Below are 16,764 nucleotides of genomic sequence, written 5' to 3'. Positions count from 1 at the left end.
GTGAATGGGAGTAGTATGGTTGAGGTTATGATGAGAGGGGATAAAAAAGTTATTTTTTTGTACTTTCAAATTGTCATTTTATTTGTGTATTGTTTGTTGAGGGGAATATGGTTAGTGCTGTGGTGTATGTTAGTTGTATATAGAAGTATAGGTTGAGTAATGCTGTGATAGCTAGTAGTGTGGGTATAATAATTACCCCATTTTTTGTTAATTCTTGGATAATTATTCATTTGGGGATCAATCCTGAGAGTGGAGGGAGACCTTCTAAAGATAATATTAGTATCAGAATGAGTGAGGTGATCAGGGGTGTTTTATTTCCTGTTTGTCATAGGGATAGTGTTGTTGTGGTGGAGCTGTGTATGAATAGTATGAAGCTGGTGGGTGTTATAATGATGTAAATAGCTAGGTTTAGAATTGTTATTGTAGGGATGTATAGTATGATAGCTGTTATTCAATCTATATGGGAGATTGAGGAGTATGCTAGGATTTTTTGTAGTCGTGTTTGGTTGAGTCCCCCTCATCCTCCGATTAGGACTGGTATGATAGCTCTTGTTAGTGGTAAATTGGGGTTAATGGCAGGTGAGATTTGGTAGAGGACGGATAGCGGTGTGATTTTTTTGTCATGTCAATAGAATTAGGCCTGAAGATAGGGAGATTCCTTGTGTAACTTCAGGAACTCAGAAGTAAAATGGAGCCAAGCCCAGTTTTATTGCCAAAGCAGTGGTTTTTATAATTGATGCTATGGGGTTGAGTTTTTTTTTTTTTATATTATTCATTGTCCTGAATATAGAACATTGATAATTATTCCTGTCATTAGGAGTATAGATGCAGTTGTTTGTGTTAGGAAATATTTTGTAGAGCTTCTATGGCTCATGGGTTAAATATTTTTTATGAGAATAGGGATAGTGGCTAGTATATTTATTTTGAAGCCAATTCAGATTATTAGTCAGTGAGAGCTTGTTATTGTGATTATGGTTCCTGAGATGACAGTTGAATCATAATAATGAGAATAGGGGGGTTAATTAGTATGGGAAGGATATAAACCAACATTTTCGGGGTATGGGCCTGATAGATTATTTAGCTGACCTTACTGTAGAATATGGTGTAATATGGTAGCATGAAGATTTTTGAATTCTTAGGATTAGGTTCAAGTCCTGTAATTCTAGAAATAAGATTTAAACCTCTAGTATTTACTCTATCAAAGTAACTCTTTTATCAGACATATGTCTTATGTTTGAGGTGGAATGCTTGCTGTGATGATGGGCAAGGATACATGTCATATGCATAGGGCTAGGGTGAGGGGTAGGAAGTTTTTTCATAAAAGGTGTATCAGTTGGTTATATCAGAATCGTGGGTAGGATGCTCAAATTCATAGGAAGGTGATTGTTAGGAGTAGAGTTTTAATGGTGAAATTGATGGTATATAGTTCTGGTATATACGGGTTGTGGGATACTCCAAAGAATAGAATTGTTGTGAGAATATTCATTATGATGATGTTAGCATATTCTGCTAGGAAAAATAGGGCAAGGGGACCTGTTGCATATTCTATGTTGAATCTGGAAACAAGCTCTGCTTCTCCTGTTAGATCGAATGGGGCTCAGCTGGTTTCTGCTAATGTTGAGATGAATCATATTATGGCTAGGGGCCATGTGGGAAGAATTAGTCATATGTGTTCTTGGGTAGTAATTAGTGTGGCTAGTGTGAAAGACCCATTTATTAGTAATACTAATAGGAGAATAATGGCTAGTGTAACTTTGTATGAAATTGGGCTATAGCTTGTAGGGCTCCAATTAAAGCATACTTAGAATATGAGGTTCATCCTGACCATAGTATTGAGTAGACAGCGAGGCTTGACATAGCTAATATGAATAGTACTCCTAAATTTATGTTGATGAGTGCATATGGCATGGGGAGAGGAATTCACATGCTTAGGGCTAATGAGAGAGCCAGGATAGGTGCTATGATTAATATAGATATAGAGGATGTAAGGGTTCTTTGGTGAAGAGTTTTATGGCATCTGCAATGGGTTGGAGCAGACCATGTGACCCCACAATGTTTGGTCCTTTGCGAAGTTGTATATACATTAGTACCTTACGTTCGACTAATGTTAGGAAAGCTATGGTGAGGAGAATTGTAGGGATAATTAATGAAAGAATATTGATTATAAACATGTTATTAGGGAGAGGAGTTGAACCTCTGATTATAAAGGTTTAAGTTTAGGCAATTACCGGGCTCTGCAACCCTAACAAACCCAAACTCTCTGGAGATGTAAATAGATAAACTTTGGAGATTAAGATTATATCATCTATTGGGTTGAAGGTGCTTGGTAAAGTAGGCCTCATTTCTCTTGTCCTTTTGTACTGGGAGAAATTGGTTAATAGATAGAAACCACCTGGATTGCTCCAGTCTGAACTCAGATCACATTGGACTTTAATCATTGAACAAACGAATCTTTGATAGTTGCTGCACCATCAGGATGTCCTGATCCAACATTGAGGTCATAAACCCTGTTGTCAATATAGACTCTAAAATAGGATTGCGCTGTTATCCCTAGGGTAACTTGTTCCATTTATCAAATAGTTTGGATCAATAAGTGATGTTATACTTTTGACTGGTTAGTCTAGATCTGAATCACTTGGAGGTTGTTTTATTCTACGAGGTCACCCCAACCTAAATTGTTGGCTCATGTGGAGGTTTGTTGTTCCTGTCAGCTGTGTTGGTGTCGTCTCCTTGAGCCAATTAATTAAAGCTCCATAGGGTCTTCTCATCTTATTGTTGTATTTCCGCCTCTTCACAGGAAGTCAATTTCACGGATTGGAAGTAAGAGAGTAAAACCCTCGTGTGGCTGTTCATACAAGTCCCTATTTAGGGCACAAGTGATTATGATACCTTTGTACAGTCAGGATACTGCAGCCATTTAATGAATGTCACTGGGCAGGCAGTGCCTCTAATACCAGAAGTACTAGAGGTGATGTTTTTAGTAAACAGGCAGGGTTTATGTTTGCCAGGTTCCTTTTACTTCTTTTAATCTTTCCTTGGTTGCATGCCTGTGTTGGATCAACAATTGGTTTGATATTTAGTTTATAGGCTAGATTATTTTTATCTTGTTGTTAGCTACCAGTGGTTATCTGCTCTGGCATAAGGATCAGGGGAAATATTTCTTGTTACTCATATTAGCATTATTGCTTCTATTGCTAGATAGATTAACCCAGTATTGAGTTAGGAGTTGATTGCATATTTTTGATATTAAGATGTTTTAATTATTGAGCTTGAATGCTTTCTTAATTGATGGCTGCTTTTAAGCCAACTATGGTTATGTTTATGCTTACTCTCTAAAAATGGTTGTATCCTAGTTCTAAAAAGCTGTACCTTTTAAGATTATATTTTAAACTTACATTAGAATTTTTGGGGTTTTGGGGCACCTGGGTGGCTCAGCTGGCTAGGTGTCTGACTTCAGCTCGGGTCATGATCTCATGGTCTGTGAGTTCGAGCCCCACATCGGGCTCAGTGCTGACAGTTTAGAGCCTGAAGCCTGCTTCAGAGTGTCTCCCTCTCTCTCTCTGCCCCTCCCCCACTCACACTCTGTCTCTCTCTGTCTCTAAGATTGAATAAATGTTAAAAAATTTAAGAAAAAAAGAATTTTTGGTGTTTTTAGGTAAGTTTAAAGTTGAACCAGGGGTGCCTGGGTGGCTCAGTCGGTTAAGTGTCCGACTTCGGCCCAGGTCATGATCTCACAGTTTTTGGGTTCAAGCCCCGCATCGGACTCTGTGCTGATGGCTCAGAGCCTGCAGCCTGTTTCGGATTCTGTGTCTCCCTCTCTCTCTGACCCTCCCCCACTCTCTCCCCTTCAAAAATAAACGTTAAAAAAATTAAAGTTGAACTAAAATTCTGTTCTGGGTAACCGGCTATCACCAGGCCTGTTAGGCTTTTCACTTCTACCTACAAATCTTCTCACTATTTTGCAACATAGCTGAGTTCATCTTGTAAGGATTGTTCATAGTCAGCTCATCTGGTTTTGGGGAGCCTAGCTTAAGTTCTCTTTGTTAGGTTATTCTAGATAATTCATTATGCAAAAGGTACAAGGGGTAATCTTTGCTGTATAGTGCTTTCAATTTTATTTCATCTTTCCCTTATGGTATTTTCTATTTAGCCTCAACTTAACTTTCTATCTCCTATACTTTTAAGAATTAACTAAATGTTTTGATTTAGTGTTTTATGTTAGTTGAATTTATGGTTGTTTGGGCCAGTTTTGGCTCAAGATGGTCAGTTTGATATGAAATATTCTGGGTGTAAACCAGATGCTTTATTTAAGCTACATCTTGTTTATCCAAGCACACTTTCCAGTATGCTTGCCCTGTTATGACTTCTCTCCTCTTGTGTTTTTAATAATTTGAATAGATTGCCTTTTAGTTTTTTCACTTGAGGAGGGTGATGGGAGGGGTGTGCGTGCTTCATGACCCAGTTCAATTGAGCTCTCTATTCTAAATTTACTACTGAATCCTCCCTTCGTTCTTAATTTCATAAGAACTTTCACTGAAAAGTGTTCTAATATAGAAAATGTAGCCCATTACTTCCCACCTCATAAGTTATACCTTGACCTAACTTTTTTAGGTTAAGATACTTGTGCTTACTTTTCTTTCTTTTTAGGGTTTGCTGAAGATGGTGGTATATAGACTGGATTAGCAAGGGGTGATGAGGCGCATCAGGGTTTATCAATTATAGAACAGATTTCTGTAGAGGGATATAAAGTTCTTTGAGTTTTAAGCTGTTGCTAGTAGTTCTCTGGTGGATAGATTTATTTAGTTAGCTAAGTTTAGGGATAAGCATGGTGGGGTATCTAATCCCAGTTTGGGTCTTAGCTATCGTGTGGTCGAAGGTGTTACAGTTACTTTCGTGCTATATTTTTATGTTAACTGTAGCTTTTTACTGCCTAGTTAACATTTAACTTTAGCGTGGAATGCCTCTATAACACACTTTACGCTGTAGGTCTGTTAGATTGGGTTAATCATATGACTTTGGAGGCTGGCACGAAATCTACCAACCCTTGTTTAATATGACTTAGTCGACCTTTCATTCATGGTTTAATTTTTATCACTGCTGTATCCTGTGGGAGGTGTGGCTAAGCAAGTATCATGAGCTACATTGTTGTGTACTTGATACCCGGTCTTTTAGATCATTAACGATTTAGAGGGCATTTCACCAGGGTGAGGAGGCTTGCATGTGTAATCCTATTAATACCTAATGGAAAGGCTAGGGCAAAACTTTTGTGTTTATGGAGTCTGACAACTCATCTAGGCATTTTCAGTGCTTTGCTTTGTGTGTTTAAATTACATTAACAAGGGATATATTGGGTTAGTTAATTGGTTTAATGGAATTAGTTGTGAGAGAATATTGCTCAATAAGGACGAATTAGAGCTTAAGGTTTTGTATATATAGATAGCTGTGAATCGATGTGTAACATTGGTATTTTTAGCTAATGTTTAGTTGGGATTTTTTTGGTGTATTTATAAAGACTTATACTTAGGCCTTATGTTTGGATGAGAATTTAGTCTTGTTTTGGGGGTTTGGCAGGACAATAATATATATGTATTCTCACCATAGGGTTACTGGGAATAAGTGGGGTTGGTTAAACTAATTGCTTATCTGTTGGATAAATACGTGTATATGTGTGTATGTGTACATGTACAAATGTGTGTGTATGTGTACGTGTGTGTATGTGTATACATGTGTATGTGCATGTGTATGTTTACATCCATGTGTGCACATATGTGTGTGCGTGTGTGTGCATCCTATTGAAGCGTTGAAGTTAAAGTGTATGTCCAGTAACCATTGACTGAATTGCACCTTATTTGTGTGAGCATGGAGACACAGCATAGTGAATAAACCCAGCTACAAGTTATTTGACTGCATCAAGACCTTTACGGTCATAGCTGAGTCATAGCAATATCCCCTCCTAAAAATTAAAAGATACCAAATGCATGACACCACAGTTATGTGTGAAATTGGCTAATTAGTCATTAGTCAATTGAGATGTCCTATTTGAGATGGCTGTAGGATTAAAGAATTAGAATGGCCCTGAGGTAAGAACCAGATGCCAGTATAGGTCCAGAATAGAAACCCCCACGTTGAAATGGACCCTGACTGAGAAGAGGTACATGTTCAAGCAAGGACTGCTAGTTTCTCAAGGCTAGGTGATTAAGCTTTTTTGGACAGTTGAGATCCATAGAGAGACTGCTCATAAAGCTGGCTAATGCACGATTATACATAGTATGTCATATGTAATATTAATAGATGCATTGTACATGCTTCGGTTTGCATCATAATGGAAAAATGACATACTGGACAAGCACAGTATGAAAGTATGCAATATATGAATTATGAAAATTGTGGGGTCGATTTCTGGTATTGTAAGGAATAGTTTAAAAAGAATTTCAGCTTTGGGTGCTGATGGTGGGGCTGTTGCTTCTTCCTTGAAGTCTTAGGGAGGGCTTTCTCCTTTTTCGGTTTACAAGACCAAGGTATTTTATATACTACAAGGACTCTTCATTTTGAAAGACGATTTTTGATGATGCCAGAAATAGGTATGAAGATTATGAGGGTTGAGAAGTATAGGATAGAGGCTAATTGACCAATAGTAATGAAAGGGTATTCTACTAGTTGTCCTCCAATTCATGTTAGGGTTAGTAAGTCTGCTACTACAGAATAGGCATTGGCTATTAGTAAGTCTGCTACTACAGAATAGGCATTGGACTCAGAATAGGCATTGGCTTAGTGGTCAGAATATCATTCCTCCTTGTTTTGAAGTGTGGGATAGCGGAATGACTTACAGAATTAAAGTAGAGAGAATTAGGTCTAGGACTCCTCCTAGTTTATTAGGGATAGATTGAAGGATTGCATATGTGAATAGGAAGCATGATTCGGGCTTAATGTGTGGTGAAGTGTTTAGGGGGTTGGCAGGGGTGTAGTTGTCTGGATCTCCTAGAAGGTCTGGTGAAAATAGGACAAGTAATATTAGTGTTAGGATTAGGAATAGAAGACCTAGAATGTCTTTGATTTTATAGTATGGGTGAAATGGGATTTTATCTGAATCAGATACTATTCCTGAGGGGTTGTTAGATCCTGTTTCATGTAGGAATAGAAGGTGGACTGCTGCTAGAGCTGAAATAATGAATGGGAGGATAAAGTGAAAGGCAAAAAATCGTATTAGGGTTTATCTACTGAGAACCCTCATCAGATTCATTATACCAAGTTAGTTCCGATGTATGGGATTGCTGACAGGAGGTTGGTGATGACGGTAGCTCCTCAGAAGGTTATTCAGCCTCATGGTAGGATGTAGCCTATGAAGGCTATAGACATGAGTGTAAATAATATGATTCTGATGTTTCATGTTTCTGAGAAGGTGTAGGAGCCATAGTACATGCCTTGGCCTACATGCATGAATAGGCAGATGAAAAATATGGAAGCTCCTTTGGCATGTATGTATCGAATGATTCAGCCAAAGTTGATGTTGTGACAGATACGAGTTACTGATGAAAAGGCGGTTGCTGTATCTGACATATAGTGTATGGCTAGGAACAGACCTGTCAGAATCTATAGAATGAGGCAAACTCCTAGTAAGGAGCCGAAATTTCATCATGTTGAAATGTTGGATGGAGCAGGGAGGTTAATGAATGACTCATTGATGATTATGATGAGTGGGAGGGATTTTCGGATGTTGGTCATTAAATTCTTATAGTTGAAATGCAACAATGGCTTTTCATATCATTGGTCATGGTTAGATTCCATATGGAAATGATAACGTACATTGTATTTATTTTAAGTACTATTTTTGTGATTAGCTTTGTTAGTTTTTCTTCAAAGCCTTCTCCAATTTATGGTGGGTTTGGTTTAATTGTGGCTGGTGGTATTGGTTGTGGAATTGTATTAAATTTGGGGGGATCCTTTTTAGGTTTAATAATCTTATTAATTTATTTAGGGGGGTTGCTTGTGGTGTTTGGTTATACTACAGCTATGGCTACTGAACTGTACCCTGAGGTTTGAGCATCTAATAAGACTGTGTTAGGAATGTTTATTACAGGGGTATTGGCAGAGTTGTTAATGGCTTGCTATATTTTTAAAAAGATGACGTTGAGGTTGTGTTTAAGTTTAATGATGTAGGTGATTGAGTGATACAGGTGATTCAGTATTTCTTAGTAAAAAAGCTATAGGAATAGCAGCTTTATATAGCTACAGAACCTGATTAGTTATTGTCACTGGTTGATCCCTGCTTACTGGTGTATTGGTGATTATGGAGGTTACTATGGAAATTAAGTAGGAATAGGCCAAGAATTAAGGTGATCATAAAAGAAAGGAAATATAGTTTAATTAATCCTTTTTGGCTAGATACAGCAGTTGATATTTTTATCTGAAAATAGAAGATGGATTTTGGTAATAAATTTTCTAATCAGATTATGTCTAGTAACATTGATGCAAATTTTTGGCTTATAGTTGGGTTTGCTATTGGTAGGAGGCAGTGCATAATGATTGGGAAGTATTCCAGGAGATTAGAGAACTTGAAAAGGTTTGAAGGATATTTAAATTTTAGGTTCTTAGTTGCAAGGTTGTGTTCTAATGCCAGAATGAGATCTATAATAGTCACAGCAAGGGTAGTTAATTTCAGATAATGAGGCATAGTTATCTGTGGAATTCTTGTTGGGAGGATATTATAAGAAATTAGATACCCCGGAAAAATACTTTCAATTGAAAGACATTTGATGGAGTTGATTAGGAGGGGATTATTTTCATTGATTAAAATTAAGGAATTGAGGAATTAAGGAATTAAGTAATAGTGCATTAAGTATAGATTCTGCTTTTTTAAGTTTTAAAAAAGGAAATCATATACTAAGGTGTTAGGGCAGGGAGATCAATGGTATGTAATCTCTTATGGTAGACAATCCATAATCAGTTATAGACTAGCCACATCCAGTTTTATTTATATGAAAAAGAAACACCTCAGTATCCTGTTTGTGCCACTATTACTTTGACACCTACTACATGTGCCCAAATCTAACCCTAACCAAAGAAAGAACTTTACCATTGGAGCACTGTGTGACTTTGGAAAGGATATCTGTCTTTCTGAAGGACAAATCCTTCTATGGCTAGCAGCAGAGGCAGATGTGGAAGCAGATTGTGTAATTCTGAGATATAGTCCTTCTGTCTGGTTGAACAGTGGGTGGTATTGAGGTGGGGTGGTTGCTTCAGACCTACTTCTTGAGCAGAGTCTTTGCTGCATTACCATGCCTCATAAGGCAGGGAGCACACTCATGCACTGTTGGATTAGTGACGTCCTGCATACGTGGTGGTGGACACAGACTTGATTTTTCTTCATTGGCTCCAAAAATTTGCCTGTTTTATGCAGATTTTTATGCCTATCTAAAGTAAATGAATATACTCCATACCTGTATAAAGTATGCAAGTGTGGCTGAGCACTCCTCACCTGACACCCCATCCAGTATTAACAGAGCCTGACATCATATCCTCTTGAGAACTGGATTTTGTAGTTATGTATGCAATCTCTCATTGTACTTTGGGGTGGTTGCTATGATCAAGAGAATAGAACCTCCCCAGATAACAGGAGGTGGAAGTGTCCAGAGGATAAGGCTGGCGTCTGTCATTTTAGGCCATGGCTCAAGCCCCTTCCATCATGTTTGCTTTAGAAATGAGAGACTCTAATATTCTGGGAGGAATCATGCCCACTTGCTCTCCATTTGGGGTCATTTTACTGTCCAAATCCCCACATGTGCTCTGGAACACACATTCTAAAGTTCTGTTTAAGAAAGAGCTGACACTGTGACAAGAGAGAAAGAAGAAAGAGGTTACAGAGAGCCCCACCATGGGGCAGCAGCATCCATTTTCATAGCTGCATGCTCAAAGGCCCAAAGATGGGCAAGGAATTCCTGAAGTTTGTAGGTTTCTGCTGGACCCAGGGCCATCACTGGCCCAGGCTCCAGAGGAAAGGACTTTGGTACTGCAGTCCAACTCTGTGGCCTCCTGGATTTATGATTTAGTTTAGTCAATAGCTACAGAAGAAAAGACTTCAGTGTTCTCCTGTACAATATTGCATTCCCAGTGGATTTCTCCAGAGTTCCATATAATCATTAAGTGTCAATTGGCCTTGGCTCTCCATCAATGACTCACTGTGTTCTGAGATATTAGAGCAATGCTTTATACTGGCTGGAAGTCTTTTAGACTCTAGAGAGGCTTGGGGACTTGGATTGGTGAGGACTTGGAATAGGGAAGGGCATGTCAGAGCACTGTATGCTGAGTCTGGAGTCCAAGTACAATACCTGTCCTTGTTGGACCCCCAGGGTCTTCATTTGGAAATAGGGTGTCATTTTCCTGGCCTCCTGAGTAAAGAGTATACACTGGGTATGGACAGAGAAAAGGGAATGGCAGAATCCTGAGATCCCTTGCACAGCCCTGGAGCCTGTAAGTTCTGAGATTTACCCTGGGACCTTAAAGAGCAACTGCCTTCATGTCAGCCACATAAAGGTACTGATATTGTTTGGTCGTCTTCATGACTGTGGCTCCAGTATGAGTTATGGATCCCAGAGAACAGGCAGATTCCTGTGTCAGTGGTGCCCATTGAGTTTTGCTGGAGCATCTGAACAAGGGAAATGTCATGCAGAAGTCATTCTGGATTTCGCCTGCCTCAGATCCAACATATTTTTCCTATTACTAATAGTTATCACAATTGAATAAACTGGTGAAAATCTAGATGGATTGATACAAAGTACTTCTATTTATTCATTCAGTAACTTCTTCAAGCACTCACCTTGTGCTAGGGGATCTGGTGGGCCTAAGTGCAAGGATTACAATGACTAAGTGGTCCCTGCCTGCCAGGTCTTAACAGTCTGGAGGGGAGATGAACAAAAGTATGAAAGACAAGACATGTGAAAAAAAGGGCAAGAACTGTAATAGCAAAAATAATGAGTGTGCTGTGAGGATAGGCTGGGGAGTCACTGAAAGGTATGAGAGGCCTCACTGAGGTGGCATTTGTTGGGGACAGAATGACAAGAGGCAAGAGGAAACCACCCTGCACATGTCTGCAGTCATGTCAGGGAGAAGATATTGCTGTTGCAGAGAATAGGTGATGGAAATTAGCTTGTCCAGAAACATTAGAAAGGTGAAAAATGTGGCTGTGGGATCGTGGGAGGGGAGAGGCAGGGAGGAGGCAGAGGATAGACCAGATGTTGGGACCTGGTAGACTGTTAGTTGTCCATTCCTCTATGACAACATTGTCTAAATGCCTTGAATCTTAAGACTACAAATATTTAAAAGCTCACAATTTTTGTGGGAGAGGAATCCAGGCACAGCATTGCTGCATGATACTGCCTCACAGTCTCTATATATCCAGGGCTGTGGTCTTAACCACAGGGTGGTTAAGTAACAGGGTGATACTTTACTCCCAAGTTCACTCCCATGGCAATGTCAGAATTCAGTTTGAACTGAGAGCCTATTTCAATCTGTTGACCTGGGAGCTTGTTTGTGTCTCTCCTATATAGGAGACCTTGGTAGCCCCAAACTTAAGTGCTTGGTTCCACATTTCCAGGGGTAGAGGAGAAATAGAAGGAGGACATGAGGACAGAAAGTGTGGGGGGGGAGAGAGAGAGAGAGAGAAGGTAAGGAAATAGAGAGAGAGGGGAGGGAGGGAGAGGGGAGTAGAGAGACATAGAGATGGAACACAGGACAAAACAAGTAAGAAGAAAATGACAGAATTTGTGTCATGAAATCTTGAAAATGACCTCCCATCACTCCAGCTGAGTTCTGCTGGTTAGAAGCCAGTAACTAACAGCTTAGTGGTTTTACAAGGAGTGAAGTTTCCTGACTGGAAATAGATCACAGTCTGCATCCCCTGGGATGTCCAGGAGACTGTGTGTCCAGCAGGCCCACCCCAGAACTGAGAGCAGTGGCTACATTTTGGAAATGGCTGTAAGTGATGAACATCCAGCCTCACTCATCATTAGAAAAGTGAAAATAGGACAATAGTTTTGGTGTAGTTTCTCATCCATCAAACCAGAAAAAATATTTCACCAAACTCCTGAAACTAGAGCCCTTTAGAGATAAGGGCACTCATTTTTCAGTAGTGAGAGGGGCCTCAACTCTTTCATTGGAGGGCGATTGTTGCTGTGATTTCAGCTGCCATTACCTTTGGTTCTGGTAGGGAGGGGTCGGCTTCTAGAAACAAAAGACAGTGATTAGAGAATTGCACAAAGAATTCATGTAGGCATGTGTCATCTCTGCTTTGACACTAAGATCTCTGAATAGGATGCCTCTTTCTCAGATGGAGAGGATCTGTTTCCTCTGGTAGCAGGACATGATACAGCCATTTAAAATGATGGTGTTGAAAAATCTAATGGAGGAGAGGTAAGATGGCGGCGTAGGAGGACGCTGGGCTCACCGCGCGTCCTGCTGATCACTTAGATTCCACCTACACCTGCCTAAATAACCCAGAAAACCGCCAGAGGATTAGCAGAACGGAGTCGCCGGAGCCAAGCGCAGACAAGAGGTCCACGGAAGAGGGTAGGAAGGGCGGCGAGGCGGTGCACGCTCCACGGACCGGCGGGAGGGAGCCAGGGCGGAGGGGCGGCTCGCCGGCCAAGCAGAGCCCCCGAGTCTGGCTTGCAAAAAGCGGAGGGGCCTGACGGACTGTGTTCCGACAGCAAGCGCGACTTAGCGTCTGGGAGGTCATAAGTTAACAGCTCTGCTCAGAAAGCGGGAAGGCTGGAGGACAAAGGGAAGGAGAGCTGCTGAGCCCCCGGACGACAGAGCTCAGTTTGGTGGGGAACAAAGGCGCTCGCCAGCGCCATCTCCCCCGCCCATTCCCCAGCCAAAAATCCCAAAGAGAACCAGTTCCTGCCAGGGAACTTGCTCACTCCGCGCAAACACCCAACTCTGCGCTTCTGCGGAGCCAAACCTCCGGCAGCGGATCTGACTCCCTCCTGCTGCCACAGGGCCCCTCCTGAAGTGGATCACCTAAGGAGAAGCAAGCTAAGCCTGCCCCTCCTGCCCCTGTGCACCTTGCCTACCCACCCCAGCTAAGACGCCAGATCCCCAGCATCACAAGCCTGGCAGTGTGCAAGTAGCCCAGACAGCCCACCCCACCCCACAGTGAATCCCGCCCCTAGGAGAGGGGAAGAGAAGGCACACACCAGTCTGACTGTGGACACAGCGGTGGGCTGGGGGCAGACATCAGGTCTGACTGCGGCTCCGCTCACCAACTCCAGTTATACACCACAGCACAGGGGAAGTGCCCTGCAGGTCCTCACCACGCCAGGGACTATCCAAAATGACCAAGCGGAAGAATTCCCCTCAGAAGAATCTCCAGGAAATAACAACAGCTAATGAGCTGATCAAAAAGGATTTAAATAATATAACAGAAAGTGAATTTAGAATAATAGTCATACAATTAATCGCTGGGCTTGAAAACAGTATAGCTGACAGCAGAGAATCTCTTGCTACAGAGATCAAGGGACTAAGGAACAGTCACGAGGAGCTGAAAAACGCTTTAAACGAAATGCATAACAAAATGGAAACCACCACGGCTCGGATTGAAGAGGCAGAGGAGAGAATAGGTGAACTAGAAGATAAAGTTATGGAAAAAGAGGAAGCTGAGAAAAAGAGAGATAAAAAAATCCAGGAGTATGAGGGGAAAATTAGAGAACTAAATGATACACTAAAAAGAAATAATATACACATCATTGGTATCCCAGAGGAGGAAGAGACAGGGAAAGGTGCTGAAGGGGTACTTGAAGAAATTATAGCTGAGAACTTCCCTGACCTGGGGAAGGAAAAAGGCATTGAAATCCAAGAGGCACAGAGAACTCCCTTCAGACGTAACTTGAATCGATCTTCTGCACGACATATCATAGTGAAACTGGCAAAATACAAGGATAAAGAGAAAATTCTGAAAGCAGCAAGGGGTAAACGTGCCCTCACATATAAAGGGAGACCTATAAGACTCGTGACTGATCTCTCTTTTGAAACTTGGCAGGCCAGAAAGAATTGGCACGAGATTTTCAGTGTGCTAAACAGGAAAAATATGCAGCCGAGAATCCTTTATCCAGCAAGTCTGTCATTTAGAATAGAAGGAGAGATAAAGGTCTTCCCAAACAAACAAAAACTGAAGGAATTTGTCACCACTAAACCAGCCCTACAAGAGATCCTAAGGGGGATCCTGTGAGACAAAGTACCAGAGACATCACTACAAGCATAAAACATACAGACATCACAATGACTCTAAACCCGTATCTTTCTATAATAACACTGAATGTAAATGGATTAAATGCGCCAACCAAAAGACATAGGGTATCAGAATGGATAAAAAAACAAGACCCATCTATTTGCTGTCTACAAGAGACTCATTTTAGACCTGAGGACACGTTCAGATTGAGAGTGAGGGGATGGAGAACTATTTATCATGCTACTGGAAGCGAAAAGAAAGCTGGAGTAGCCATACTTATATCAGACAAACTAGACTTTAAATTAAAGGCTGTCACAAGAGATGAAGAAGGACATTATATAATAGTGACAGGGTCTATCCATCAGGAAGAGCTAACAATTATAAATGTCTATGCGCCGAATACCGGAGCGCCCAAATATATAAAACAATTACTCATAAACATAAGCAACCTTATTGATAAGAATGTGGTAATTGCAGGGGACTTTAACACCCCACTTACAGAAATGGATAGATCATCTAGACACACGGTCAATAAAGAAACAAGGGCCCTGAATGAGACATTGGATCAGATGGACTTGACAGATCTATTTAGAACTCTGCATCCCAAAGCAACAGAATATACTTTCTTCTCGAGTGCACATGGAACATTCTCCAAGATAGATCATATACTGGGTCACAAAACAGCCCTTCATAAGTTTACAAGAATTGAAATCATACCATGCATACTTTCAGACCACAATGCTATGAAGCTTGAAATCAACCACAGAAAAAAGTCTGGAAAACCTCCAAAAGCATGGAGGTTAAAGAACACCCTACTAACGAATGAGTGGGTCAACCAGGCAATTCGAGAAGAAATTAAAAAATATATGGAAACAAACGAAAATGAAAATACAACAATCCAAACGCTTTGGGACGCAGCGAAGGCAGTCCTGAGAGGAAAATACATTGCAATCCAGGCCTATCTCAAGAAACAAGAAAAATCCCAAATACAAAATCTAACAGCACACCTAAAGGAAATAGAAGCAGAACAGCAAAGGCAGCCTAAACCCAGCAGAAGAAGAGAAATAATAAAGATCAGAGCAGAAATAAACAATATAGAATCTAAAAAAACTGTAGAGCAGATCAACGAAACCAAGAGTTGGTTTTTTGAAAAAATAAACAAAATTGACAAACCTCTAGCCAGGCTTCTCAAAAAGAAAAGGGAGATGACCCAAATAGATAAAATCATGAATGAAAATGGAATGATTACAACCAATCCCTCAGAGATACAAACAATTATCAGGGAATACTATGAAAAATTATATGCCAACAAATTGGACAACCTGGAAGAAATGGACAAATTCCTGAACACCCACACTCTTCCAAAACTCAATCAGGAGGAAATAGAAAGCTTGAACAGACCCATCACCAGCGAAGAAATTGAATCGGTTATCAAAAATCTCCCAACAAATAAGAGTCCAGGACCAGATGGCTTCCCAGGGGAGTTCTACCAGACGTTTAAAGCAGAGATAATACCTATCCTTCTCAAGCTATTCCAAGAAATAGAAAGGGAAGGAAAACTTCCAGACTCATTCTATGAAGCCAGTATGACTTTGATTCCTAAACCAGACAGAGACCCAGTACAAAAAGAGAACTACAGGCCAATATCCCTGATGAATACGGATGCAAAAATTCTCAATAAGATACTAGCAAATCGAATTCAACGGCATATAAAAAGAATTATTCACCATGATCAAGTGGGATTCATTCCTGGGATGCAGGGCTGGTTCAACATTCGCAAATCAATCAACGTGATACATCACATTAACCAAAAAAAAAGAGAAAAACCATATGATCCTGTCAATCGATGTAGAAAAGGCCTTTGACAAAATCCAGCACCCTTTCTTAATAAAAACCCTTGAGAAAGTCGGGATAGAAGGAACATACTTAAAGATCATAAAAGCCATTTACGAAAAGCCCACAGCTAACATCATCCTCAACGGGGAAAAACTGAGAGCTTTTTCCCTGAGATCAGGAACACGACAGGGATGCCCACTCTCACCGCTGTTGTTTAACATAGTGCTGGAAGTTCTAGCATCAGCAATCAGACAACAAAAGGAAATCAAAGGCATCAAAATTGGCAAAGATGAAGTCAAGCTTTCGCTTTTTGCAGATGACATGATATTATACATGGAAAATCGGATAGACTCCACCAAAAGTCTGCTAGAACTGGTACATGAATTCAGCAAGGTTGCAGGATACAAAATCAATGTACAGAAATCAGTTGCATTCTTATACACTAACAACGAAGCAACAGAAAGACAAATAAAGAAACTGATCCCATTCACAATTGCACCAAGGAGCATAAAATACCTAGGAATAAATCTAACCAAAGATGTAAAAGATCTGTATGCTGAAAACTATAGAAAGCTTATGAAGGTAATTGAAGAAGATTTAAAGAAATGGAAAGACATTCCCTGCTCATGGATTGGAAGAATAAATATTGTCAAAATGTCAATACTACCCAAAGCTATCTACACATTCAATGCAATCCCAATCAAAAT

The 16,764-nt window shown here is 40.4% G+C and overlaps 2 long non-coding RNA genes across 4 annotated transcripts in view; both read right to left on the bottom strand.

Annotated features, from left to right (window-relative positions):
• Positions 1–87: 87 nt before the first annotated feature.
• LOC121044666 (uncharacterized) lies at positions 88–5,527 on the bottom strand. 3 transcript variants are annotated; one of them, XR_005797422.1, is made up of 2 exons: positions 5,515–5,527; positions 88–546 (listed from the first exon to the last, which is right to left on the bottom strand). It is a non-coding gene; the product is annotated as an uncharacterized LOC121044666 (long non-coding RNA). The 3 variants fall into 3 exon arrangements; XR_005797421.1 differs by lacking the exon at positions 5,515–5,527 and adding an exon at positions 2,812–2,822; XR_005797420.1 differs by lacking the exon at positions 5,515–5,527 and adding an exon at positions 2,170–2,182.
• Positions 5,528–6,438: 911 nt separating this feature from the next.
• LOC121044665 (uncharacterized) overlaps positions 6,439–16,764 on the bottom strand; it is a 28,562-nt gene continuing 18,236 nt past the window's right edge. The window contains exon 3 of the long non-coding RNA XR_005797419.1: positions 6,439–6,488. This is a non-coding gene — a long non-coding RNA (uncharacterized LOC121044665). The remainder of the gene's footprint in view (positions 6,489–16,764) is intronic.

This window comes from Herpailurus yagouaroundi, unplaced genomic scaffold (assembly GCF_014898765.1).
Source record: "Herpailurus yagouaroundi ecotype Mexico unplaced genomic scaffold, PumYag 189, whole genome shotgun sequence".
Taxonomy (NCBI): Eukaryota; Metazoa; Chordata; class Mammalia; order Carnivora; family Felidae; genus Herpailurus; species Herpailurus yagouaroundi.
This window is presented reverse-complemented; position numbering and strand designations above follow the sequence as displayed.